Source organism: Canis lupus, chromosome 21 (genome assembly GCF_048164855.1).
Source record: "Canis lupus baileyi chromosome 21, mCanLup2.hap1, whole genome shotgun sequence".
In the NCBI taxonomy this organism is placed as follows: domain Eukaryota; kingdom Metazoa; phylum Chordata; class Mammalia; order Carnivora; family Canidae; genus Canis; species Canis lupus.
Genome location: NC_132858.1, coordinates 11,366,037 through 11,392,861, shown reverse-complemented (window position 1 = coordinate 11,392,861; position 26,825 = coordinate 11,366,037). Strand labels below are relative to the sequence as shown.

General features: G+C 50.9%; 1 long non-coding RNA gene and 1 other non-coding gene across 2 annotated transcripts; both read right to left on the bottom strand.

Annotated features, from left to right (window-relative positions):
- Positions 1-10,754: 10,754 nt before the first annotated feature.
- LOC140613678 (U6 spliceosomal RNA) lies at positions 10,755-10,861 on the bottom strand. Its single transcript, XR_012014570.1, has one exon. It is a non-coding gene; the product is annotated as a U6 spliceosomal RNA (small nuclear RNA).
- A 2,816-nt stretch (positions 10,862-13,677) lies between these two features.
- LOC140613310 (uncharacterized) lies at positions 13,678-26,416 on the bottom strand. Its single transcript, XR_012014461.1, has 3 exons — positions 26,284-26,416; positions 24,253-24,342; positions 13,678-14,843 (listed from the first exon to the last, which is right to left on the bottom strand). It is a non-coding gene; the product is annotated as an uncharacterized lncRNA (long non-coding RNA).
- Between the last annotated feature and the right edge of the window lie 409 nt (positions 26,417-26,825).

Sequence of the window (26,825 nt, the reverse complement as noted above, 5' to 3'; positions counted from 1 at the left end):
AGGAGTTTGCACTGGGAGAGACTCTTACCCAGGTGGGGGGCCCAGGAGCCCCACTTAGCACTGACCTTATGAAATTTCAGTCCCAGGTCAGCCCCCTCCACTACCCACAGGAAGTAGCAGAGGCCATTGGCTCATCCCTCCCCCGGCTGGTTCTAAACTGAAGGCATTAGGTTCGCTAATCGCCTGTAATCACCTTGTTTGAATTAGCATGGCAAGTGCTTCCGACTAACCAGTCTGTTATTCCAAATAACCCTCGGTGGTTTTAATTACGTCCCCTGGAATGCGCGGCCTCCCGGCCCTCGGCTTTATTAGGGAAAGGTCCTGTAAACCCAGGATGGGGCGTGATTCCTGACCTCCCCTGCACAGACCCATAAAGAGAAGCAGGAGAAGGTATTTTACCCGTCCAGATGCATAATGCTCCCTTAGCTCTATTTTTAAACCCAGCACAGGATGGAGGAGACCCCAACGCCTGTCCCCTGCCCCACTCTTGGATTCCATCTGCTTCCAGCAACCCACAGGCTGCAGCCCAGCAGAAAGCCCTCAGTCCATTCATTTCGATTTGGTTCGGGAGCATGCCATCCCATTCTTTTTATCCATACTGGATTTTCTTGCTCTGTTTGATGTATGCCAAGTCTGGACCGTCATTATTAACATCCCTTCCTCTTACAGTTGAGGAAGAGACACAGAGAAGTCATGACTAGCTCAGGGCCATGGAGTAGAGCGGCACTTCTCAAACTTGGGTGGGCACCCCAACACCTGGGGGTCTTGTTAAGATGCAGGTTTTGCCTCAGTGGGTCTAGCATGGCAGCCAGGGATTGCTCATCTCCAACCAGCTCCCCAGTTCAAGGAGCAAATTTTGAGAAAAAAAATTGCCATCACGATGGCTAAAGAGAAGGAAGGGGACACGGTGGCTCCTCTCCTGGCCAGGCACTGTGCTAGGCTCTTTACAGTCTTCACCTTGTTTCATGCCCTGGTCAATCCCACATGTCACCTTGGGACAGAGGACCGTTTATTCCCACCCCCTCTGCTGAGGGAGCTGAAGATCTGAGAGCTACAAGGTGGTTTTCCAGACTTCCTCCAGTCTCAGGCCTTGGTTGGGAACCTCTGGGGTTGGGATCTTGGTCATGGGTGGGGTGGGGCCAAAGAAGGAAGAACTGATCCGCATTTCCTAAGAGAGGCGGGCTACCAGGATTCAGAGCTCTCTTTCCTAGCCTCCTGACCCCATGTCTCATTCTCCATCCAGTGGTCTTACCTGCTGGTAAGGCCCCTTTTCACCAGGGGCTCAGCCCTGCAGAAGGGGTGGGAGGAGGAAGAAAATATCCATTCTGTCACCAGATATTCCCCGGGCCCAGGGCCTGGCATATCAGAAGCCTTTAATATGTACTAACTGACTAAAGAAGAGAATGAGAAAGCTCCTCCTCCAGCCACGACCTCAATAAGATGCTGGAAATATGGCGGTGAGCAGAGTAGACACTGCACCTGCACCTGCCCCCACAGGGCTTACCACCTGGGAAAGTTGGGCAGAGTCTAGGGGCCAGAATTGAAGGTTATATCTGAGCCCTGCGCCTCTTGACTCCCAGGCCTTATCCCATTGCATCCTCACAGCCACCAGGTGAAGCGAGTGTTAGTGTCTTCATAATTGAAGAGACGGAGGGTCAGAGAGAGTGAGCCACTTGCTCGGGATCACACAGCCAATGTCTCTGCCATTGTCAAATGGCAGAGACAGAGTTTGAAGCTAGGGCTCTGGACTCACAGGCTCTGTCCTCAATGTAGACACCAGAACCAGGCTGGGGAGGGAAGGCTTCCAAAGTTTTCAGGGTGGAGCCAGCCACAAAGGGATGGTTTTATTTAATGGGAAGGGAGTGGGGGACATGTTCTCTGTCCCCACCCTGACACCACAGTGAACCTTGAACTGCTAAATTGAGTGAGATGGGGCAGGGCAAAAGGTGAAGGGAACTTGCTCGCAGCCCACGGGGCTGGGGAAATGAGCTAATTAGGACCTTTCAGCGGTGGGCGGCCCCAGCTGGTTCTGGGTGGACACAGTCCCCCTTGCCCTGAGTTCAGAGGGTCAGCCCTGCCTGGGGAGCTGGACTGTCCTGTCCCTGCCTGTCTGCTCCCCTGGTCCTCAGGTGCTGCAGCCACAGGAGGAAGCTTGGACCCATGCATCCATTTTCATCCTCTGCTTTGCAGATGCATGGTCAGCTCGGGGCTGGTGATTTCCCTCCAACTCCCTGGTTTTATTTTGACCTTGCCCATGAATTCACTGACCTGGACAGGAAGCTCTGAGGTAGCTGGGACACAGAAATGAGTCTGTCCAATTTACCACCGGCTCCCTGGCACCAGCTTGAGGCATAGCAACCAGCAATGGGTGCTCAACAAAATTTTCTTTGAATGAATTAAGAAAGAAATTAACTGTGTAAATCACAAGGGTGTGTGCTAACATTTTCTGGGCAGTGTGGGAGTGACTTGGTCTGGTTTTGCTTTGACAGGATTGATTCAATCAGCACTTACTGGTCACTGTCACTGTCTCTGTACTGGGCCCCTGGGAAGTCAAAACTTCAATGAGTCCCTGGGGAACAACCATCCAATGAATGAGACATCACCGGTGCTATTTTCATTTCTCTACATCTGTCATAGAGAATCAAGAAAGGCTTCTCAGAGGAAGTGGCATTGAAACACATCCCTGAAGGAAGACTAGAATGGATCAGATGGAGATGTGGGGTGGCCATCAGATGCCAAGTCCTCAGCAGGAGGAAGGGCTCAGAAATCTTGCAGGTTGCAATCAGGAAAGAACATCCCTGCATAGCTCAGACCATGACATGGACATGAAGTCCCCATCCAGTGGCCTCGGTTGACAGTCCTTGATACAAGGTTCTCAGAGAAACAAGGGAAGTGCTGATTTAACTCAGAAAAGGGCCCCAAGGGAATGGAAACTAATGTTTATTAAGTCTCTAGGTAGGCCCTGGTCATGGGTGGGGAGCGAAAACAGACAATGCCCTGGCTCTCTGGGAGCTTCTATTGGGGAAAATTATGTCAACCACTCACACGACACACAGTAGATACAAATGGGGGTGGTGGCTGCAAAGGGGAAGTACAGAGTGGATCACAGAGGGAGCCAACCCAAGGGGAGGTGTAGCTGATGGAACAGCCATAGAATAGCTGGAATGCCCTGATGTTTGAGCTTCTAGGCTTCTGGGCCAAGCGCTCAGCCCAACGCCTGGCCCAGCGAAGGTCAACAAATGGTAGCAAGTGCAATGTTACTGAGGCCTCACTTCATCTAGACCATAACTACGCAAGGAGGGCACCATAATGATTCCCATTTCACGGATGAGGAAACTGAGGCTCGGCGGGCCCGCTGCAGGTGTGGGACAGGGCTGGAAGGTGAACCACTCTCCTCCACAACCATTGCTTTCTGTTTCCCCAAACCTAATCTGGGAAGAGGGGCGTGGGGAAACCACGGTGCCTCAGTCTCATTCACAGAGAACCGAAGAGTTTATCAACAAACCCACAAAGTCTTCAAACAAGGCAATGAGCAGCCCAAGCACATGGTGGCTGCCCAACCAAACACAGCTTCACAGCACTTAGAACTGGAAGGGGTCCCACAGAGAAAGTGGTGCAATAATTATTCTTTTCATCCCTCGGAAATATTTTTTTTTTACTTTTCTAAGGGAGTGGCTGTTAAAGGGACCAGTAAGAACATGGGTTAATGTAGGAAAAAAACCAGGGTTAATAGTTATTTTAATTATTACTGCTATTATTTACTAAACTCTGTAGGGCTACAGTGTTGCCAAAGTCTCAGTCCCCAAGAAAGTCAGACTGTCTAAATAAGGGGACAAGACAGAAATGTCTGGATGTCCAGAAAGTTAAATAATATAAGCAAGAAGGAACACTTTGATCATAAAAAAATATCACCCCATTAACGATAAATGGAGTGGCTCAGCCTGAACCCCAAGACTGGAGTTATCACCCGTACTGGATAGAGAACGGTTCCCCATGGAAGGAAGGACATTGCTAGGTTTTGAAGGATGGGGAAATCTTGATGAGGGGGTTGGGTCAGGGGGACCTTAGGAAGGGACCACCTCCTAAGAACAAGGTGTTATTTTTATTAAGAAAAAAAAAATCCCTCTTTAGGGGGTCAGTGGACAGAAGAGCAGAGAAAGGCAAGAAGAGAATGCCCTTTGCCTTCCTCATCCATCCAGAACTGACATGCCTGGAGAAAGTGGCCTCCACCAGCAGGAAGGATGAGCAGCTCCTTGGCTGACCATGGCAAGATTTTGTTGTTTTTCTAATGTTCTCCAGAAGGCCTGGTCTCACAGAGGAGAAATGCCGAAACTGGCTCAAAAATGTAAAAAGTGGGGCTTTCCACTTAGAAGAAGTTGAAAAATCTACAATTCGGAGAGCAGCATGGCTCCTCCTGGGATGACTCGATCATGCCCTATCACGTAACTCTTACTCAGCTCGTGGCCCTGGCCATGGCTGCAGCCCTGTGCCCTCTGTAAGGCCCTGGGGTCCAGGTCGCCAGGCTCGGGGGGCTTGATTTCTCTCCTTCCAGGCCTCAAGGTCTCACCACAACTCCCCGCATCAGGTGAGAAGCACACACCAGGTCCAAAGACCCCCTGCCTCCCAGCTCCCTGGCCACCCCACAGTCACAGTGGCCTGGGACCAGGGGCTGGGGAGCAGAGATCCGGCCTCTGGCCCTGCCCTGTCCCCCTCCCTGCAGCCAATGGCACCAGCAGGCAGCGAGCGAGGGACAGAGCAGCGTTTGAGTCAAACCCTTGCGTATCAGTTTTGATTTCAACTGGAATCGCCTCCCTGGGCTGGATTTCAAAAGACAGCGTTACTAATGAGAAACACACAAGTTCTTGAAATGAAGTTAACTTCTTTAAAAAAAAAAAAAAAGAAAAAGAAAGAAAGAAAGAAAAAAAAGGCTTTTCTTTGGCTCTGTTGATATATATTAGAACCACATTGTCTAAGACAAAAAAAAAAAAAAAAAGCCGTTCTGCTTCTGAACAGAAATACGGGAGTCCTTACTTTAGAAGATGCCGAGAGGCTGGTGTCCCAGCCCATCATATCTTTCTGGACTCAGAGGGCTATTTTCGGTTTTGTTTTTCTTTTTGGGGGTTCTGGGGATCTACAACTTCAATTTAAAACAGAAAAGAAGAAGGGATGATACAGAGTGTCTGAAGTGGGCAAAAATGAATGCAAATGGGCAGTTAGGATTTTTTATAAGCACTCCTTAGCTAACTATTTTCCAGAGAAGCATAGGGTCAAGGAGAGACATGAGTTTATGGCCTGGCCTGTCCCTTTCCACTTCCTTGGCCCGTGTGACCTGGGCAAGTCACCTCACTGGGCATATTCTGAATATTCCACGGGCTCCCTCCTTTCAGAACATGCGAGCAGGCTTCGGTCTAGCCACATCCTGCTCCATCCACATGGGCCCTTCTCCAGAAAAGCGGTGTGGGCTCCCAGAAGGGTCAGGAGCTCCACTCCAGTTGTCGTTAGGGAAGTGCCTCTCCTGCTCTGTGCCTCAGTTTGCCCACTTGTACCAGAAGGGAGTTGGATGAGATGACCTCCGGGGTTTCTTCCAGACACGATGGTTTACCAGTCTGAGAAGAGTTAAGATGCCATCTGGCCTTCAGATGCCCAACAGGGGGACTTCTGGAAGCCGGGCATCCCCACTGGACCAGCTCATAGCCATGGGCATCTTCTGCAACTTTCTCAAGCAACTGGGCTCTGACAAATGCTGATGTAGTCAGAAAAGGGGTGGCGGGGTCCCCATTCTAGCGGGGCCTACAGGGGTGAAAGAGGCAATTGACTGCACAGCCAACCAGAGCTTCACTCCCAATGTTCTGTGTGATCCTAAAACACACTGCAGGGGCCCCCTTTCAGTCTAGAGGGATCAAGGCCAGTCCTGATGAAATCAGGCTCAGAGGAGGGAACAGGGGTCCCAGCACACGATGAGGGGCCTATTTTTGGTTCCACGCAGCTTTGATCTACTCCTTCGGTGTCCCCTGGGCCTTCGTTCTAAGCAATAGGACCTTTGCCTTCTGTCAAAGTGGCCTGAGGACAAAACACATGCACTCCTCGCCCCTCTGCTCTGCCCCAGCACGCTGCACTCCAGGCAGGCTGGGGCTCTCTCTCAAGGTCTCTGAGCCTTCTGGAGCTTTTGCAGCAACCAGAAGAAAGTGGGGGAGAAGCGGCAGACATTGCAAAGGGCTCCTGATTACCCTGGCATTTGAAATCTGGTCCCAGCCCTGCCCCTCGCTCAGCTGGCTAGTTGGAGGTCCTCCCCTCTCTGAACCTCAGCTCCCCAGCTGTGAGATGAGAATGCCTACCCCACGGGCCATTTTCAAGGACCAGCTCTGTCTGGGAAAGCTGGTTTTCTCTAATGAGAGGGGCCTCTCAGACGCTGGTCAAACGTCGCACACTCTCTGCTGGCCTAGAAATTATCTAGTGGCCAAGTCAGGAGTTGAGTTGGAGTTGCCCCCAAGAAACACATCTTGGGCTTCCCATCTTGACAGGCTCTTCTGTTTCTCAGGCCAGGCCCAGCCTGGGTCATCTCTGGGTCAGGCTGCAAACTTTCCAAAAGCACCTCCACCTCCTGGTGCCCACGGATAGCCCAGAGACAGGCGGTAAGGCGGGGTGGGGAAGACCACAGGCAGGACGAGCCTAGTGCATCCAGATGTTCTGGTCCAGGACCTCACAGCTGCCCCATCTCAGGTGTCTGTCCTCAGAGTCAAGGGTCTTCGGAGGTCAGCCGCCCTAAGAGGGTCAGTCAGCTGGGCCAACACCAGCCTCCCCCTCAGCAGCTGTCCCAGGCCTGGCTCCTTCCCATCTGGGGGACTTGTTTTTAGCCACAGCCAGACCCTGACCCAAGCAGCCTCAAAACCTTTCAGTCACCTTGAACGAGGAATGTTTTTTTCATTAGCGTCTCCTTCTCTGCTCCCCTCCCTAGCCCCCCAAAGAGGCCCCCAAGCTTGAGCTTCCTCTCCTGTCTCTGCAACTTCATAATATCCCCAGGCAGCTGGAAGAGAGGAGGCAGTGATCTCAGCCGACAGCCATGCGCAGCAGCCCCCGCCGCCCACCCCGACCCCTCAGCTAACAAGCTGGTGTCCTCCCCTTCGCCCACAGTGGAGACAGCTCCGTGCTGCTTCTCCCCTGCGAGGTCTCCCGGGAGCTCCTACCCCAGAGACCAGCTCTGGGGCAGGAAAGGCAAGCACTGTTCCATCCGCCGGGCGTGTTCTCAGACACCCTCCTAGTTAATCCTCCTCGTCCCCATTGAACAGATGAGGAAAGTAAGGTGTCCCTTTCTGACTCTTCTCCCAGAGTGTAGAGCTCCCTGGGTGGAGGTGGGGCTGGTCCTGGGCTCTCCAGGGCACCACCTAGAGAGACGTGGCTCTCTGGCTGTCTCTCGAGGCCCGCCAGGCCCTCCCCGTGATGCATGATGTCCCCACCAGCTGTTCTGCGCCTGTGCTGACCCAACACTTCACCCGCCTCTGCTCACCACCTCTGTCTTCCTCTCTCCTTCCTTTGGAAATGCTGACGTTAGATAACAACAGAAACTCTACTTTGGAGGAAACTGATAGGCATGTGACCTATGGAGTTGGAAGGGAACACATTTTACTTTTTAAAAAAGGTAGAGAGTATATTGATAACTCTTTGATATAATTTGTTTAAAAAAGTCTTCAATTTGTTTAAATTATGAAACCACACACTTAAAAACCTAAAATGTGGGTTATTGTTAGAATCTGCAACCTCATTGGCAAATTATTTCAAGTATTTTTCTATAATCACTTTTTCCCCTAAATAAACACACTTTGAAAACAAAAAAAATAAAAATAAAAAATAAAAAATAATAAAAAAGGTAGAGAAGGAATGAAAGAAAGAAAGAAAGAAAGAAAGAAAGAAAGAAAGAAAGAGAGAAAGGAAGGAAGGAAAGGAAGGAAAGGAAGGAAGAATAGGAAGAAAGAAAGAAAGAAAGAAAGAAAGAAAGAAAGAAAGAAAGAAAGAAAGAAAGAAGAAAGAAAGAAGAAGAAGAAAAGAAGAAAGAAAGAAAGAAAGAAAGAAAGAAAGAAAGAAAGAAAAAAGAAAGAAAGAAAGAAAGAAAGAAAGAAAGAGAAAAAGGAAGAAGAAAAGAAAGAAAGAAAGAAAGAAAGAAAGAAAGAAAGAAAGAAAAAGGAAGAAGAAAAAAAAGAAAAAGGAAGAAGAAAAGAAGAAAGAAAGAAAGAAAGAAAGAAAGAAAGAAAGAAAGAAAGAAAAAAGAAAGAAAGAAAGAAGAAAGAAAGAAAGAAAGAAAGAAAGAAAGAAAGAAAGAAAGAAAGAAAAAGGAAGAAGAAAAGAAATAAAGAAAGAAAGAAAGAAAGAAAGAAAGAAAGAAAGAAAGAAAGAAAGAAAGAAAAAGAAAGAAAGAAAAAGAAAAATTTCCTTTACAAACATTTAGACTTTGGTGCAAATTCTGGCTCAGCCACTTTACCGGCTTCACGATTCTGCACAAGACACTTAATCTCTCTGAGAGCCAGTCCTCTCTTCTGTTAAACAGGTTTCTTAGTAGCTACATCCAAGGATTTGGGGGAGAATTAAGTGAGAATCACAAGTGCTCAGAAAGTATTACCTATGATGATTAAAAAGAAGGAAACCGAGGGAGAGAAGGAGGGGGAGGAGTTCAGGCATTTGAGTCTTACAGCAGACTGTACTCAACTCCACTCCGCTGCCCCAAATTTTGCCTCCCCGCCGACAGCAGGGATGGGGGAGAGGCAGCAAAGCGTGGTGCTCGACAGCTGCACTGTCTGACACGGCCGTCAGTCGCCACACAAAATTTTAAAGTTGATTTAACTCAGTTCCTCAGTCACACAAGCCACGTGCCGTAGCCACATGTGGCTGGTGGCTCCGATAGTGTGGCAAAGTCCCAAAGCACGGACCTGGTGCGTGGGCTCTGGATTCAGATCCTGGCTTGCTATGTAACAACCATGTGACTCTGGGTGAGTGGCCTCATTTTCACCTCCTTCGGTCTCCTCATCTGCAAAATGGGGCTGCTACCAGTATGCATCTCCCAGAGTTGTCCTGAAGATCACCTGAATTGATATTTGGAAAGCACGTCAGCAGCACTTGGCACAGAGTAAGGGCTGTTAAATAAAATCATATTACAGAAGGGGCACCTGGGGGCTCAGTGGTTGAGCATCTGCCTTCGGCTCAGGGCGTGATGCCAGGGTCCCGAGATCGAGTTCCGCATCGGGCTCCCTGCATGGAGCCTGCTTCTCCCTCTGCCTGTGTCTCTGCCTCTCTCTCTGTGTGTCTCTCATAAATAAATAAATAAAATCTTCTTTAAAAAAATAAGATTGCAGATCATGAAAGTTGGCATTCTGTGTCCCTACGTATAAATGTCAGAAGTATGACTCCCCCCATAGACAAACGCACCTCAATACTTACCATATGCCAAATTCCATACCAAGTAATCATGCATATGTCATATCCCCTTTCATTTTAATGCTTGTGCATAATTTAAGTAACAAATATGAACTAAGAGAAAGGAGGGGGAAATTGTATCAGAAACCAGAGATGCAGAAGGTATAGCCACTGGCCTAGATCTTACCCAGAGCTTCCTGGTGGCCAAGGTAAAAAGGAAAGCATGATGCATCGCTCTGTTCCTTTTATTTGATGATCAAAAGAGGTTGTGCACTTTCTTTTATACAAGACCTCATTCAAAAGGAAATCTTGATGTGTATGTGCATCAATGTAGGTTAAAATTCTATGATTAAACCTCTGGGCAAATTCCTAAGTTTTTCAGCTCCCACACAAAACAGAGAGCTGCAAATCCCACAGGTGGGTAGCTTTGTCGCCCCGCCCCGTATCCTCTGTCCCAAAGAGTATTGGTCAATCCTCCTGTTCCAGAGTATTCTAATAATCTCTGAAGTGTTTCCACCTGGCCCTGACCCTCACCCCCCAGGCCCCATCTCATGCAATAAGCACTGTGTGCTTCAGCTGAAGCATAAGCTGGCACACATGTGTTCCTAGCACAGAAATCACCATAGAGACTGGGAGGCCTTTTTAGTCATGGGATCCTGTAGTATGGCCCATTGCACATCCAGAGGAAATGGTTTCACAGAGACTCAAATTTCTTGCCCTCGGCACAGAGTGAGTCAGTTGCAGGACCTGTCCTGGATGGCAAGAATGGCCATGGCAGCGTCTCTGAGGTCCAGAGATCGGTGCCAATCCTGGGCCGTGCTCATGCTTCGTCTGCCTTCTGCCCAGGAGTGGGCATTGAGCTGTGGGCCGCGGGGGCGGGGAAGAGCCTGGGGAGATGCAGGATGTGGCTGCTAATGAGATTAGCTTCAAACTCATGCCATCCCACCCTGCTCCGTGGGGATGACTGCCAGTCTGCCCGTCTCACTAAATACGGTCTGCCCATCTCCTCCCCGATGCCCCACACCCAGGCCTGGCAGCCTAGCAAGTGGGGAATGGACTGGCATCTGGAAGCCTGCAACGTGGCAGAGTCAGGTTTACAGAGACCCTATAGGAAATGGCTGGGCCCGGGATCAGCCCAGGACCAGCCCGGGTGCTGCTACCACCCCAGGAGCATGGGTAGCTTCTGCAACGGCCAGACACCTGCCCCGGCCAGTGACCTTCCTTCCTGGGTCGCCGTCCTCCCTGCTGCCCATCCCAGTGGCTTTGGCTAAGCTCTGCTCTTACCTACAAGCTAGCCAATAAGAGGAGCCTCTGCCCTAGCGATAAGCCCACTTGGAGAGGGAAATTTGTCTTTAAATATGGAAAACTTCATGAATTTGCATGTCATCCCTATGCAGGGGCCATGCCAATCTCCTCTGTGTCTTTCCAATTTTAGTGTGTGCGCTGCCCAAGCGAGCACAAGAGAGGGAACTCTGGAAGCTCAAAACCCTCCAAGGCCTAGAGCAAGGAGGTAGGATGCTGAGGGAGGGACAGGGGAGCTGCTTTGGTCCAAGGTCTCCGTAGTGGGCAGTACTAGGTCTCTGCGAAATTCATCTGTTGAAGTCCTAACCCCCATACATCGGAATGTGACTGTATGTGGAGACCTGTCCTTCAGGGGACAGGCAAGGTAACACGAGGCCCTACTGGGTGGGGCTTACATGAGGCAGGCAGGACGCAGACAAGCACAGAGGGAAGACCATGTGTGAAGACGGCCGTCTGCAAAACACGGAGAGATCAGAAGAAACCCACCCTGCCAAAATCGTGGGAAAATTAATTTCTGTTGTTTAAGCTACCTAGCCTGTGGTGTCTGGTTTGAAAGCCCGAGCAAATGGATACGCCCCCTACCTTGTCCCCCAGTAAATTGGACCACACACCCCAAACATGGCTGCCAAGTAAATCTCATCAGTCAGGCTGAAGAGAAAGACCAAGCCCACACTAAAGGTGAAGGCCTACTGTGTGCCGGCCACATAGACGTGACCTCATTTAACGCCCCCAACCCTGCCGGGCACGGTGTGGGCCTCCTCTCCCCACCAAGGAAACAGAGCCCCTCAGAAGCGAAGCACCTTCCTTCCACGTCTGAACTCACATCTCTCTGATTTCAAGGCCTGAGTTCTCTTCACCAGTTATGCTGACAGGCAGGGGGCCTCCTGAGTCAGAAGAACAGAAACAGAAGTGGGGACAGCTGGCCGGCCACAGGGTAACAGAGGGGACACCTGGGGCACCTCTCCTCAGGTACTCGTGACCTCAGGCCCTCAGGCCATCACACTAGGGCAGCCTCCTGCAGCCTCCCCGGGAACAGCCCAAAGCAGTCCCTTCCTTGCAAGGAAAAGATGCCCCGGGAAGAAAGAATAAAAGCAGAGGAAACCAGACAGAGGATTGAAAAAGAGGACACCAAGGTGGGCCAGAACCAGAGGAGAGGGGACCCCTCTGTCCCACCCAGCTGGGAACACCCCCTCCTACTTCCCACGCACTCCCAAGGGCAGCCGGCAGCACCATCCTGTAGCAACCAACGCGTATAAAGCTCCTACTGTGTGTCAGGCACTCTAACCTTCTCTGCTGCTATCCTCTCCAGAGAAGAGGAGAAAGCAAGGTGCAGAGAGGTCATAAGATGCCCAAGGGACCACAGATGCCCATGGCCCAAGGGTCATAAGATGCCAACAGTAAGATGAGACTTCAGTCCCGGTACCTGGAGCCAGAGTCCTATTTCCAACCATTCCCCTGTATTTTGGGAGAGCCTCTTTTAGCAGTATCACCGTTCTAGCTGGAAAGAGAAAACCAGGTGTCTTGTTGCACAAAGAGGCACTCTAGAAGCTACCAGTCATTTCCAACCTAGCATGAGTGAGAATGTACTCCCTTTAGCTGGGCACACTGGAGAGAGGCAAAACAGGAGAGTCCAAGGGGAGAGGCGAGCACTCCCAGAGGAGAGAAAGGGGCCCAGTTCTGGGGAGCCAAAGCCAACTTGCAAGCAAAGCCTAAGGTCTTCCACCATGCAAGTGCCAGCCCTCTGCAGGCAATGGGTTGTTTCAGGGCGCTGGTCCCCAGCAAGATTCTGGGGTGCCCCTTCCTGCAAGCAGTGCTAAAGAGCTAAGCTCATCTGCCTAATAAAGGTCTTCTGAAATGAAATCTATGGCATAAAGTGGTAGACATCGTAGGAAGACCCTCTAGATTCGTCAAGCAAAAACTATGACATAAGAGGGGGTACTGTGGTGTCCACACTATGTTAAAAGTCATCTATGTGTTATCTGTACATACGTATATATTGATATAGGGAACGTCCGTTCACCCTTCTTTTGGTAACAGTGTCCTGTTTTTCTCCAGGAACATCCTCTTCCGTGTGCTCCAACGGGTACTTTTAAAATCTTGGGATATGGGGCGCCTGGGTGGCCCAGTCGGTGAAGCGTCTGCCTTCGGCTCAGGTCATGATCCCAGAATTTCCAGATCGAGCCCCACATCAGGCTCCCTGATCAGCGGGAAGTCTGCTTCTCTCTCTCTCTCTCTCTCTCTCTCTCTCTCTCTCTCTCTCCCTCTTCTCCCGCTCATGCTCTCACGCACGCTCACTCTCTCTCAAATAAATAAAGAAAATCTTTTTAAAAATAAAATACATAAAATGTCGGGATACCTTACAGTGAAGTGTGTACATCTTCAAGTGTCAATTCAACAGGTGTTTGGGTACATACACACCCGTGTAGGTACCCCCAAGTCAAGATATAGAACATTTCCAGCTCTCCCGGAAGATGCCCTGTGCCCCCTCAGTCAATCCTACCCCCTAATCCCAGAAATAACCCTCCTCCGACTTTGATCACAGGGATGTGGTCCTTGCCAGGCTGGGTGCTCCTCTGCACACGTGCTTCCGAGCCCTACCCCCGGGGCACGTGACTTGGGCCTGACCAATCAGAGCATCGCATTCCTCTAATGGGTGATTGGCTCAGGGGTTGGTACCCACCGGCAGGCCCTGTTTTTCACACTGATGCAGGTGGGAAGAGGGTGTGTAAGTACCTGGGGCTGTAGGTGCCCGGAAATGGCCAGCGGGACAGAGGACAAGGCTGAGAGATGGAGAGAAACTGGGGCTGTTGTTTGAGGCCCTAGATCAAGCTGTCCACCTGAGCCAGTAAAATATTTCGCTTCCACAAGTCAAAGCATGAGTGGATACACACGTGCACCAAGACACGATGAGAAAGGATTGATAGCAGGTGCAAATTTGGTCACACTCAATTTTATTTAAAAGAGTATGGCTTCCTTTACTGTTAGGACAAAGTCTCGGCCATGATCTTCACAGACCCCCCCAGATGCCTCTGCTGCCTCTCCATGAACCAGTCACTCTGACAACACTGATTTTTCTCCCTCCTGCCACAGGGCCTTTGCATAGACATTTCTTCTTCCTTGATCACTCTTTCCTCCCATCTTCGCATACTTAACAGGTCCCAAACTCCACTGTGACTCCTTCTACAAAGCTTTCCCAAGCCTTCTCATCAAGGTCTCTTTTCCAATTTCGTGCCTTCGTATGTCTCCTTTTAAATGCAAAACACAACTGAATTTTTACAGTTGTGTGATGATTTCATATCTCTTCTGCACTCAACTATGAGTTCCGGAAGATCACAGATGGCATCTGTGTTTGTTCACTGTTGCCCTCCCGGTGCCTGGCACTCACTTAGTAGGTCTGAATACAAGTCAGTATTAACGAGTCTGCTTGGGGGGAGAACAATATTGAAACAACTTCCCTCTCTAAGTTGTGCATATTTCTATAGTGTTCTACTTCTTCAGGTGTACCTATTATTTTTGTAATCAGAGAACAAATAAAAATTTATTTTTATAGGATGAAAAACAATGGTTCTCCCCCCCCCCCCAAGACCCCATTGGCTGGAGGCATTTGTTCCAGCATCAAAGTATATGAGAAATAATCCTCTTAATTTTTTTCATATTCATACACATAAACTGACACCATGAAACTAATGGACAGAGTTAGTTCCCTTTTCAGTTTTGCCCCCATAAATTTTTCTAAACCTTTGGTGCCTGTTGCTATAGGTTTGCTAGAAGCACCTCCAGACAATAATATCAACTGAAAAAGTCAAAGGCAGGTTAGTGTTCTGTGTCGGGATTTTCCCCTGAGCACTTGTGCTCAGCATTGTGATTTTTACTGCGTGCATCTGGGGAGTCATATCTTCTGCAGCTAAAATGATTCCTGATTCACATGATGGGATTAAAGCTCCATGATCCCTGGAGCTTTTCCATGAGCTTCAGGACGTCCAGGTGCTTGGCCACCTGGTCACAGAAGAAATGATGCAAAGCTCTGCCCAAATCAGGAAGAGTGGGCTGAACATCAGGGAATAGTCCTTGGGCTTGTTGCTCATTCATTCTGTGATCTTGAGCAAGTGCTTCTACTTCTCTGGGCCTCATTTACCCACCTGTAAAACAGGAAGGAGGGGTGTGATCAGACCAGCACTTCCAAATTTGATTTTGGTTGGAAACTTTTTTTATTTTATTCTATTTTATTTTATTTTATCTTATTGTTTTTAAAAATTGTTTTTTATTTTAAGATTTTCTTTATTTATTCATGAGAGAGAGAGGCAGAGATACAGGCAGAGGGAGAAGCAGGCTCCATGCAGGGAGCCCGACGTGGGACTCAATCCCGAGACTCCAGGATCATGCCCTGGGCCAAAGGCAGGCGCTGAACTCCTGAGCCACCCAGGGATCCCCAAAATTGTTTTTTTTTAAGTAAGCTCTACATGGGGCTTGAACTCATCACCCCAATATCAAGAGTCACATGTTCTGGGAAGCCTAGGTGGTTCAGTGGTTGAGCGTCTGCGTTCAGCTCAGGGTGTGATCCCCGTGTCCTAGGATCAAGTCCCACATAAGGCTCCCTGCATGGAGCCTGCTTCTTCCTCTGCCTGTGTCTCTGCCTCTCTTTCTCTCTCTCTGTGTCTCTCATGAATAAATAAAGTCTTTTAAGAAAAAAAAAGAGTCACATGTTCTGGGCACTTGGGTGGCTCAGTGGTTGAATGTCTGCCTTCAGCTCAGCTCATCCTGATCAGCTCAGGATCCCAGGGTCCTGAAATTGAGTCCCGCACCAGGTTCCCCACAGGGATCCTGCTTCTCCCTCTGCCTATGTCTCTGCCTCTCTTTCTGTGTCTCTCATGAATAAATGGATAAAATCTTTTTAAAAAATAAAAATAAAAGAGCCGTATGTTCTACCGACTGAGCCTGCCAGGCCCCCCAGAGAGCTTATTTCTTCTCTTTTTTTTTTTAATTTAATTTTTTTTGGCTTATTTCTTTTCAAACAAAAGCAGAAGCCAAAGTTCAATATATAAATGGATAAAAGCAGAATGACTCTGTTTGAAGTAGGAATGGGTCTAACATCCGTCTATTTGCCCGTTTTTTCACCTTCCTGACCCCCACCCCCAACACTTGCATGCACACCCATACATACATACCTGCGCCTAGAGTTGCATACATGTGCACATGCACACCTGCATATACGTGTGCACACACATGCCCACACTCATGCACATGCACACCCACTTACATGTATGCAGCAACAACCTGTAGGACACTCCATAGAACTCCCAGGATGTGAGGGCACCTGGTCTATGAGTTACAGACTGGACCATCTCTTTCAGCTCTGATACGCCATAGATTTAATGAGATTTTGCTTATTTTGATAATTAACTGCCTGATTCCCATCTTTCCCCAACTGGATTTTATTTTGCTCTTTCCCACATCAGCTATTTAAGGAGTCAGTGAAAAGGACCACATGGCAGACATTGCGCTGGGAAGATGGCAGCTCCCAAGAGCAGCATGGCCCTGCCCTCACAGAGCTTACAGTCCTGGAAGGGAAACAAATCCTAAACCAGCAATGGCACAGATGGCATGTGACTGTGACGACAACGCTAGCAAGAGAAACTCCAAGGTGCAAGAGGCCACGTGACCCCAGAGCCCCACTGCCGGGGACACAGGACCAGCATTCAAGACCTGAAGGAAGAACAAGGAGGCCAAGAGGAGAGGAAGAGCCTCAATGGGAGGAAGCAGCCCGTGCAAAGGCCCTGAGTCGGAATCTTAGCACATTTGGGAGCAGATAGAGGGCAGAGCCTTGAGAGTGTTGTTAGGAGATTGGTCTTTTTTCTTTTTTTAATTTTTTAAAATATTTTATTTATTTATTCATGAGAGACAGACAGGGAGAGAGAGAGAGAGAGAGGCAGAGACACAGGTAGAGGGAAAAGCAGGCTCCATGCAGGGAGCCCGATGCAGGACTCGATCCCGGGACCCTGGGATCACATCCTGAGTCAAAGGCAGACACTCAACCACTGAGCCACCCAGGTGTCCCAGGAAGCTGGTCTTAATCCTAAAAGAAACATGAGGCCCTGAATGACATATGAACCTGAGCTGACATACAGCCAGACAGCAACATTTCTGGAGCTCCTTCTGTCTGTGGCCACTGTTCTACATCCTGGAGATAAAACCGTTTTAAAAAAAAAAATTTTTTTTAAGATAAAAACTTCTGCCCTCGTGGAGTTTGTATTTTAATGGCAGAGGGAGAGACATAATAAAAAAATTAAAACAGGTAAGGGGCAGGCAGATCTGGGCTTTTGTGGGGCCTAAAGCTTATACAGTTTGGGGGAAAGGGCAGACTCCTTAAGAATGAAGAATTATAAATATCAATTTTGGTCAGGAAGCTGCTAGTGCAGGGCTCTGAGGTATAAGCACCACCAGTTTCGTGGAAAATCCACCTCTGGTCAGATCAAGGTGATGGAGAAAAATCAAGCCTGCAGTGGGGACAGGGGGAATGGGGAATGTTGGAGGAAGGGGCTGCTATTTGAAATGAGGTAGACAGACAAGGTCTCACTGAGAAGGTAACTTCTGGAAAACCTAGAGGAGATGAGGGATCCTCCTGGGGTTTTGAGGGAAGAGCATTCCAGGCAGAGGGAACAGTGCTTGCAAAGGCGCTGAGCCAGAAACCTGCCTGGAAGGAGGCCAGCATGGCCAGAGCAGAAAATCAGAGGGGGCGGAGGGGGAGATGGTCGGTGAGGTAACTCAGGCCAATGGGGTCAGACTGGCGTTGACCAAAGTCATCCCATGAGGCTCCAAGGCAAGCAGCAGTAGAAACCCAGAGCCCAGGCGCCAGGCTCGTTGCAGTGAGAGATGCCAACGGAGAGCCTGGAACAGAGAGACACGGGCACGTTTCAAGAGCTACTTGACGGCAGGCTCAGGGTGGGGGACACCTCGTGCGCTGCTGAGTGGGTGGCTGGGTGGGCAAAAGGAACAGGGAAGCTGCAGAAGAAATCTAGAAGAGCGTGGAGAAAGGGGACAGAAATCTTGCTGCATCATTTGCTCCCACCCCAACCCGGTGAGAAAGGAAACCCAAATGTTTTTTGACAAGTTAAATTGTGTCCTTCCGTCTGCAAACGTGACTCTCTCCTCAAGTGGTTGTTTATCATCTTCAAAGATGCCAGGGCCTTCACAGGTCAGCCACAAAAGGCCTTCTGTGCTCCCACCCCAGCCGGCCCGGGGCCTGTAGAGCCCCCCTGGGGGCGGGGGGAGCAGCAGATCCTATTTGAAGAAGGCAAAGTAACCCTGACGTGGGCGACGTCGGCGGAACACTGGGGCATTGACCGAGCCCGGGGTTCTCCTCTGCCAGCCCGGGGGGAGGAAGGTGAGGGGCGCGGGCGGAGGGCGTGTGGCTGTCGTCCTGAGGCCCGCGGTTTGGGTGGCAAAACAGACCCGGGGATTGAGCGGGGCCGGGCGACTTAATCGGTGCGGGGTGGCGGGCAGGCAGCCTGGACACCGCCCCAGGCCTTCTGCTCCTAACAGTTCACCTTTCAGGACCGCCTGCCCCCCTGAACAGGCTGTGACGGCCCAGCCCGGCAAAGCAGCCAGCCATTTACGTCTTCCAAGGCTGGAGACCGCTTGCCACCTTGGGGGAGGAGGTTGGGGAGGGGGGTCCTCACCCTCCCTGTTCCAGATGGGGAAAGGCTCCTTGGAGATTCGGGTTCACAGACCAACTCAGAGGCTCAGGGGTCCTCGCCTTCGTTGCGACCTGTGCGCTAGGAGAGTTTACCAGGGGGCCAGAGACCTGGCTTTGGGTCCCAGCTGGGCCACTAGGGGCCTTGGGGACTTGACCTCTCTGAGCCTCACTTTCCTGGTCTATAAAATGGGGATAGTGCTATAATGCCACCTTCCAGGACATGGGGGAGGATTAAGTAAGGGCCCAGAACAAGAAAGTCGGTAAGTGGAGTCCGGTATTATTTACAGACCAAAATTCAAGGCTATTAGGCTGACACTCACAGGGACAATGACCCTGAAGATTTTAGACTATAGCTGGAAACCCGGGACATGTGGGCGCTCTACCAAGGGGCCTCAGCCTCCAGCTGATCCAAAATCTGAAAACCCAAACACTTTGGGAACTCCTTGTGACTAGCAAAGAAAGACTCTTCCAGCCCTTGGAGGATGGAAATGGATTAAGTCAGCTTGGAGGCAGGAGGTGACAGGCCTTGGCGAGAATGGGGAACACCCTTGGGAGGTGACCAAAGGCTTGTGTCCATTGCAGGAAGACCGCTGTGCCCAGAGAGAAGGGCTCCTTCCAGAGCAAGTCAGGGCAGTTCAGGACTCCAGCTCCAACCTCCAATCGGGGAAACAGACTTGCTGTTAAAACTGACAGTAATAACCGAGCGACCAGTTCCCATCTGGCTTCGAGAAGGGCTCATTGAATGAGCGTGAGGGCCAAGCGCTCCGCTAACTTGGGAAGAACATGATTAATGAGGCATAGCCCTGTCTTTGTAGAGCTCACGAGGCCTAATATATTCTGACCTCCCCCATGAGTTTCTACAAATATTATCCTCTTTAATCTCAAAACCACCTTAGGAAAAGGCATGAGGAAAGGAGTTCAGAGAAGTTGAAGAGCTGCCCCGAGTCACTCAGCAGGCGTGTGCAGACACCTGGCTGCTCCCTCCCACCACAGTGTCTGGGGCCGTCCCACTCTCCTCCTGGCTCTCGCTGCATGCTTTCCCCACAAACCCCCTCTGCTGTGTCCCCGAAAATCATATCCAGGCATGCTCTGTGATAAGAAGTTTGAGGGAAAGTGAATTCTCTGTCTCCACTTCCCCAGAACCAGTGCCATGCCCCTCCCTTCCACTTCAGCCACTCGCCCTGTGGGCTTGGCCCAGGACCAGCCCCTCCCAGGGGACACCCCAAGTGTCTGTCACTCCGATCCCACGGGGACCCCTGCTCAGGCCTAGCTCAGAGCCCCCGGGCCTCCGCTGCCATCAAGCACGCAAATCAAACCCAACCGTGACCCAAAACCACAGTGATTTTCTGAACCTTGAAATGAACACAAACCTTCCTGGTTTCCAGAAACTCAAACCCAGTCGAAGGTTCACACCTCCTGAAGGCAAAGCCAGCCAACAAACAAAAAACATAACATTCAGAAGGGATCCAAGCCCAAACATTAGCTCCCAGAACAGTGTCAGGCCAAACGCAATGCCCCCAAACCTCTGGTCATGGTTTCCAGCCTTTGAATGTGAGAAGATGGGTACTGAGGAGTCAGAGCGAATGGGGGCTGGGGGGCAGCGCCAGAGACAAGGGTGTGGCAAGGTGCAAAGAGGAGGCCTCTCTCAGCCTCAAGGTTGTGTGCTAGAGACTTCCCTTGTCTACGGGAACAAATGAGGTGAGTCCTTCCCCCAGGAGGTTCCCTCTCACTCCCCACCCAGGGAGAGGGGGAGGCAGCAGAGAAGTCGGTGAGGAGGGCTGCCCCTGAGGAGGCATCTTCCTGGCATGGGCTCACCTCGACACGAAGCCCGGGCGATGGGGCTGGACCCGGGTCCTCATCTTGCAACCCCCACTCCCGGTCACCCCAAGCAGCAAAGAGTATGGAGGCGGGGTGGTGGGTACCAGAAGACCTTCATCCCAGGTGACATCAAGGCCCCGCCCTTGAGGACTGCCATCCGTGCCTGGGGAAATAGCCCCTGGGGAGGCAGGCGGGGGCATGGACTTAAGAAATGGCTGGAGGCTGGCCAGTCGGCACTACCGACACATGGGAGGCTCCCGATGGTGAGCTTTCCCGGCCATGTCCTGCTCTGCAGGGACAGACCCAGAGCTTTGGGAGGGAGACAGAAGCAGTGCGCCACTGCAGAGGGATCTTTGCAATGCCGAAGCTAGGAGGCAGGGAGAGAGGCCTGGGACGCACAGAAGCCACCACGTACAGAAATCACCAAGCTTAAAAATACGGTGCCGACATCGGGCCAGCAGCCTGAGTTCGTGGTTGGAAGCCGTGTGTCCCTGTTCCCTGACTAGGTGGCTTTCTCGGGTCCCCGTGCATGGGAAACCAGGCCGCTTCCCTGCTGGGCCTGAGTGGGGAGGCTGGAGCTGAGTGGCAGGGGAGGCAGGGAGGCTCAGAGGCCATTGAAGGATGAGCTCCTGTGCAGTGAAGGGGGGAGGTGGGAATGCCACCTGCTTCCACAGTGGCCAGAGGGTAAAGGGGGGCTTCCCTCCACGGGGGTCCAGAAATGGGATGGAACCAGCCGTCTTGATGACCAAACACTCAGTCCAGGACCTTCAGTCCAGGCTCAGCCCTTTCCCGTGGGTAGAGAGCCATTCTACTGGTGAGATGACCTTCTGGAAAGTTCCTGGCAGAAAGTAGGTGATATAGGGCAAGCCGTCGGGAGTCAGAACAGGCTGAGTTCGAGCCTTCACTTTTCTTCTGTGTGGTTTGGGCAAGTCACCTAACCTCTCAGATCCTCCAGAGGCCCCATCTGTAAAATGGGAGTAATCCTGCACCGCAGCCCTGGCCGGAGGACGAAATGAGTTTGCGCATAGAAGGTGCCGGCACATGGTAGGTGCTCTAAGTCTTTAAGGTCACTCCTGGAGAGGTCGGTCACCCCCAGAGGCTTTGCATCCCAAAGTGCTTACGGCACCCACGCAAGAGCTCAGGTTGTCCCCTGGGGCGCAGGCTCCGAGCCGGGGCGCTTCGGCCTCAGCCAGTGCCCGACGCGGGTTTCAAGAGGGCTCTCACCCAGCCACCAGCTAAGGCTTGTTGAGCCCCTCCACGGAAAAACTTGGATGGGCTGGAAAATCCCAACTACAGTTACATTTTCAAACCTTCTCACAATCCAAATGTCAACACCAATCGAAACAATATGTTTATTTGCAGACCTCCTGCCAGACCGGATTAATTTCTACAGGCTCAAAGCCCATTTTGGAACTGTAATGTCTCAATTTTACAGATGAGAGGAGGGAGGAAAATAAAGCCAAACCCTTCTTTGCCTTCTTGATTTGGGACGCGCTGGGGGAAAGAGAGCACCAGGGCAGGTTTTGCCGTTGGCCCCGACCCCCGGAAGATCCCGTCGCAGCATCCTGGGTACATCCCTTCTCTCTCCTGACCTCTACCTTGCAACCTCCTTCTCCCTCGGCTCTGCCAGGTTCCCAATTTCTCTGCTCACTGGGGGCCTGGCAGGGTGGCAGGTGGGTGGGGACATTGAGCCGGGGTCAGGAAGACGAAAGCCAAATAGAGGGATGAAATATCTCAGAGCCCCGGGGTTCACGTGGGTCCCAGATGAGCTAGGTCCTGGTGTGTGGCTTTGTAATAAGGGGAAGAATGTCTTGAGTCCAGACACGGGGCCCCACTGGCAGAGGACCCAGCCCTGCCTCAGACGTCCTGGCATGTGCTAGGCATTATGTGGGTGCGTTGTACCATCTGGAATGCTCACAGCAGCTTGGCAAGGTGGGTGTTGCTGCTGTGCCCATTTTCCTGACAAGGACACTGAGGCTTGCCCAAGATCTCCAGCATGCACATGGCAGAGTCAGGGTTGGGGGCTGGTCTGTCCGAAGATCTTGTCCTTTCCAGCCCTGTGGACAGCAGCAGCAGAAGAGTGGAAGGGAAGTCTCCTGGGGAAAGCTGGGTTTGAGGTGGCTTTCAAGCTCTCCCTGCCTCACAGCTAAACGGGCAACCAGTTTCCCAGGATGAGAGCAGAGGAGGCCGGACAGATTGGACTCTGAGTATTGTTCACTATTGTCCAGCACATTCCACTCTGCTGAATATCCAACTCAACCTGGCTGAAAAATAAGTTTAATTTAACGTTCCCCTCAGCAAAAGTCAGATTCTAAGGCCTTTGTGAGAAATATGTGAAGTCCTATCCGTGGAAGGGCTGTGGACACTGCTAGGGTCTCCTCTCCAACTGCAAGCCCCACCATATCGGCCTTCCTGTCCACCCGTCGAGAAACCTCCCCTGCTTTCCCCATGCTTTTGCCCCTGGAAAGCATGTCTTTTGTTCTATCTGGTGTCCTAGATAGAGGTTTACACGTCTGAGCCCACACAGGGTCAGGTGAGGGACTTGGCCCCCAGGAGGTGCTCAGAAAAATCTGTATTGAAGGCAAAAGTTGAGAATGAAGATATGCCATCACCATGAGGAAGGTGCCACTATTTGCTCCCATTTTAGAGATGAGGAATTCGAGGCTCAGAAAGACAAACTCACGTGCCCCAGGTGCCTCAGCCGGTAAACAACAGTACCCGGTTCATGGCCCGAGTCTGCTTGACTCCAGAACTGTATTCAGAGTCAGAAACAGTCAGGACCCACCCCCAGGACTCCTGCTCCACTGGCCACTCCAGGACTCAGACAAGGCTTCAATCAAGTCAGGCCGGAAAGTCAGCGAGGCGGGCTGGCCTGCCTCTGTGTGTCACAGGCACATCCAGAGGGGTCCCCCCGACGGGTTCCAAGGACCCAGGTCATGGGACTCGGGCTCCCCGAATGAACACCTAAGCAGATTCACTTCAAATGGCTCTCACCCTCATTCCCTGCTGGGGAGGTCAGCCTCCCACCCCCACCCCAGGCCCAGGCCGGCAGAGGGAAGAAGTTTTCTTCCCCACAACAGTGGAGGGCTATGGAGGGAGCAAAAGAAACAATAGGGAAAGCTAGAAAGTGTGTGTAGCACAGCCCTGGAAACTTTATCCTGGCTGGATCCCCCATCCAGGGGGCCCCGCAAGGAGTCCTGGAGCCACCCGGCAGAGCCAAATGCGGATCAGCAAGAGTGGCAGGTCCCAGGCAGCAAATGGGAGGTGGTCTGTGCAGACCCCGTGATGGGAGTCCCGGGCCCCCCGCCAGGACGTTAGCCCTCAGAGAACACATTTACACCAGAGGACCAAGGTCCACGTATTCACCCCTCGCTTATGTGTGCACGCTCCCTTTCATTCATTTTTAGAATTATAAACAGCGTGAGCAAAAGGAGACAAAAAGAAAACGAAAACCCACTCACGATCCCGCCTTTTAGAGATAACTGCTGTTACTACTTTGGTGTACATGATTCTAGATTATTTTCTTTTTTTTCCAGATTATTTTCTATGCACGTTTGTTTGTTTGTTGATCTGATTGTTTTAAAAATGGGATCGTCCTGTTGGAAGCTGCTTTGTAACCTACTCTTTTCACTTTACAGCCTAAAAATGATCGTGTGTGCCCACACGCTTACCCAAGCACACAAAATTTCTGGAAGGATATCCGAGAAACCATTCGCTTGGTTGCTTCCAGAGAGGGAGACCGCAGATCTAGGATGGGAGAGAAAGTTACTTCGAATGTCACATATTTTTATTTAGTAAGCACTTCCGAAGTGTTTAGTACGTGCCAGGCGCTGTTCTTCTAAGCGCTGTGCAAATATTAATCCATTTCATGGACTTTAAAAATACTTCTGTCAAGTTTCCGTTTCTTACCAGGTGTATGTGTTACTTTTGTAATTTAAAATGAGCTTCAGGTGTCAAACTTAGTGAGCTAGTGAGCGTCTCTCCATGTCAAATAATATCTATCAAATAATATCCGTTTACCTATCACCTCTACTCACCAGTGGCAGTTTTCTATGTGGCATTGTCCTGGTCCAGGCCCACTTAAATGACCGGCCCCGAGATGGAGAAGACCAGACTCACCAGCTTCTCTAAAAAAGGACCAGAAACAGAGAGAAAGAACATCACCACCAGCGGACAGCCACGTCTGCACATGCTTTATAAACCGAAACCCTTCTACGTCCTTGAGGCAAACAAGGTAGCAGACAAAAGCCAGACAAGCCACGTTGACTTACTGAGCCTCAAACCAAAGTGACCCAAATTCTAATTTTTTTTAAAACCAATGTCAATGGAACCAGAGCTATTTGCCTGGAAGCCCGAGAGAGCTGCTCGAAGCGGGACCAGACCTCGGCCTGTTTGTAAGTATTTTAATTAGACTATTCCTTAAGTCTCGAAGAAAATCTACTTCAGAAGCTCAAGGCCCTGCATTTTTCAGCTTTAATGACATTGTGGGGCGTCACTGGCACAGGTTGGGCTCAGGGTTCAGACCTGGAAAGACCTGGGTTCTGGGTGACTTTTTTTTTTTTTTTAAGATTTTATTAATTTATTCATGAGAGACATAGAGAGAGAAGCAGAGACATAGGCAGGGGGAGAAGTAGGCTCCCTGCAAGGAGTCTGATGCAAGACTCGATCCCAGGACCTGAGCCAAAGGCAGACACTCATCTACTAAGCCACCCAGGTGCCCCTCTGGGTGACCTTAAATGGATTAACAACCATTCTGAGCACCAGAGTCCTGCTCCCAGGGCTGTTATAGGCTTGAATAGCCCTAGGAAGAGGGTCCCCAAGAAGCCGTGGCCATGGAGTAGACTCTGCCACTCGGTGAAATCCCCAGTCATTCTGAGACTAAGCCCAGACCCAGCCAGAGTAGCTGAAGGCACCCCCAAAGCCCTGTCCCACAGGCTTCTTCTAAGCCCTTCGGAAGCCCGGGCTCAGAGCCTGGACGCTACTGCCTCATTCTTGGCCCTAAAGGTCATGGGAGTGGGAGGGAAAACAGTGCCCACCATCCCCAGCTGTTCCTTCCCTCTGAGGTCACACCTGCCAGCCTTGAGCTGCCCATTCCTGATCGCAGCCTCAGCCTTGTTGACATCAGCACTAGAGGCACTTCCCCACTGGGAAAGAGGCCCCAGCATGACAAAAATGGAGCCTGGGGCTTGGCCTGGGGACCACGGGTAGACCCCAACTACCATACACATGCTCACACACTGCGTGTGTGGAGGGACCATCTCCCGCCACTGAACCCTCCACTGGCAGCCACCATCCAGCTCAGCCAGAGCCCATCTACTGTTGCTCTGCACCAACTTTTGTGCACACACACACACACCATCCCTAACCAGGAGAAGGAAGGAAGAGGGGTTGAAAATCTGTGCTCTGGTGCCTCTGAACTCCCCTACAGGGAAGCGGCCCAGACCTTCCAGGTGGGAAGAGTCTTCTAAGGGAGGACGGTTCCCAAAATATGCCCAGGGGGCCACATGAGCAAATCCAGCACCCTGGCATGGAGCCCACCAAGCAGTTCAAGACTCTCAGCCTCTCCTGGAGACTCGCCAGCCAGGGGCTTGGGCAGACCACGAGCAGCACACTCTAAAAAGGTGTTTATTTTTAACAGGCTTCACTAATATCATGAGCCCCAGCACAGCACAGGAAGGCCTCACAACAGAGACCTTTCCCTGGGGGCAAGAGTGTCCCTATACCCCTATGAGGGGCAACCAAGTCAAAATCCAGGCCCAGCTGTCTAGCTGTCTGCTTGGAGGGGAGAATAGAAAAAAAAAAAAAAAAAAAACAGTGCCACAAAAGAAGCCAGCAGCACAGACAGCCCCCTGCACCTCACCTCTCTCGCTCCTGGAGGCCAATTTCTCTGCGTGTTCCCGATCTGTGCTGGGGATTGCTGGCAATTAGACATCAAAATGTGAGCTGACCTCAAGTCAGATCCATCTCCCCAGCCTAGCAGGGAGAGAGGGGTCAGGGCTGGGGTCCGGTCTCAGGCAGCAGGTCCCATCTCCTGGAACTATTGTGACAGCTCAGGAAAAGGCTTTTACCTGAAACATGGTCCCCGACCTCAGGAAAGACTTTGATCACTGTAAATTCCCAGCGAAAACCCTTTTTTATACATCCAGGAGTCTCCATGTCCCCATCAGCCGATAGGAGACAGGCCCTCCAAGGAAGGTTCCGGAACTCAGAATGCTCCCACAGAGCCCTAACTGGGGAATGAGTCCCAGGGAAGCACAGTTCACAATTGCTGAAGGCGTCCAGCGGGTAACACCGTCCCCAGTCCCCACCCCCACTCATCCCAGCTCAGCCTGCAAATACTTCGAATTCTTCAAAATTAGGAGGGCCAGTCCCCATTTTGACCAAAATGCAATTTAAGACAAAAAACCCCCAGTCTCAAGGAGACACCCACCCCCACCCCAGGCCCCTAAGAAGCTGAAACTGTGGTCTCCGACAGCTTCGTCTGGCCTCTCTCTTACCAGCTTCAGTTTGCTGGGGGTGATTAGAGTGCCCCATTAGCAATAATAATAATAATCCGGAAAAACTAATGCTACCTGGACATAGCTTACCAACCTGTAATTTAGGGCTGTTG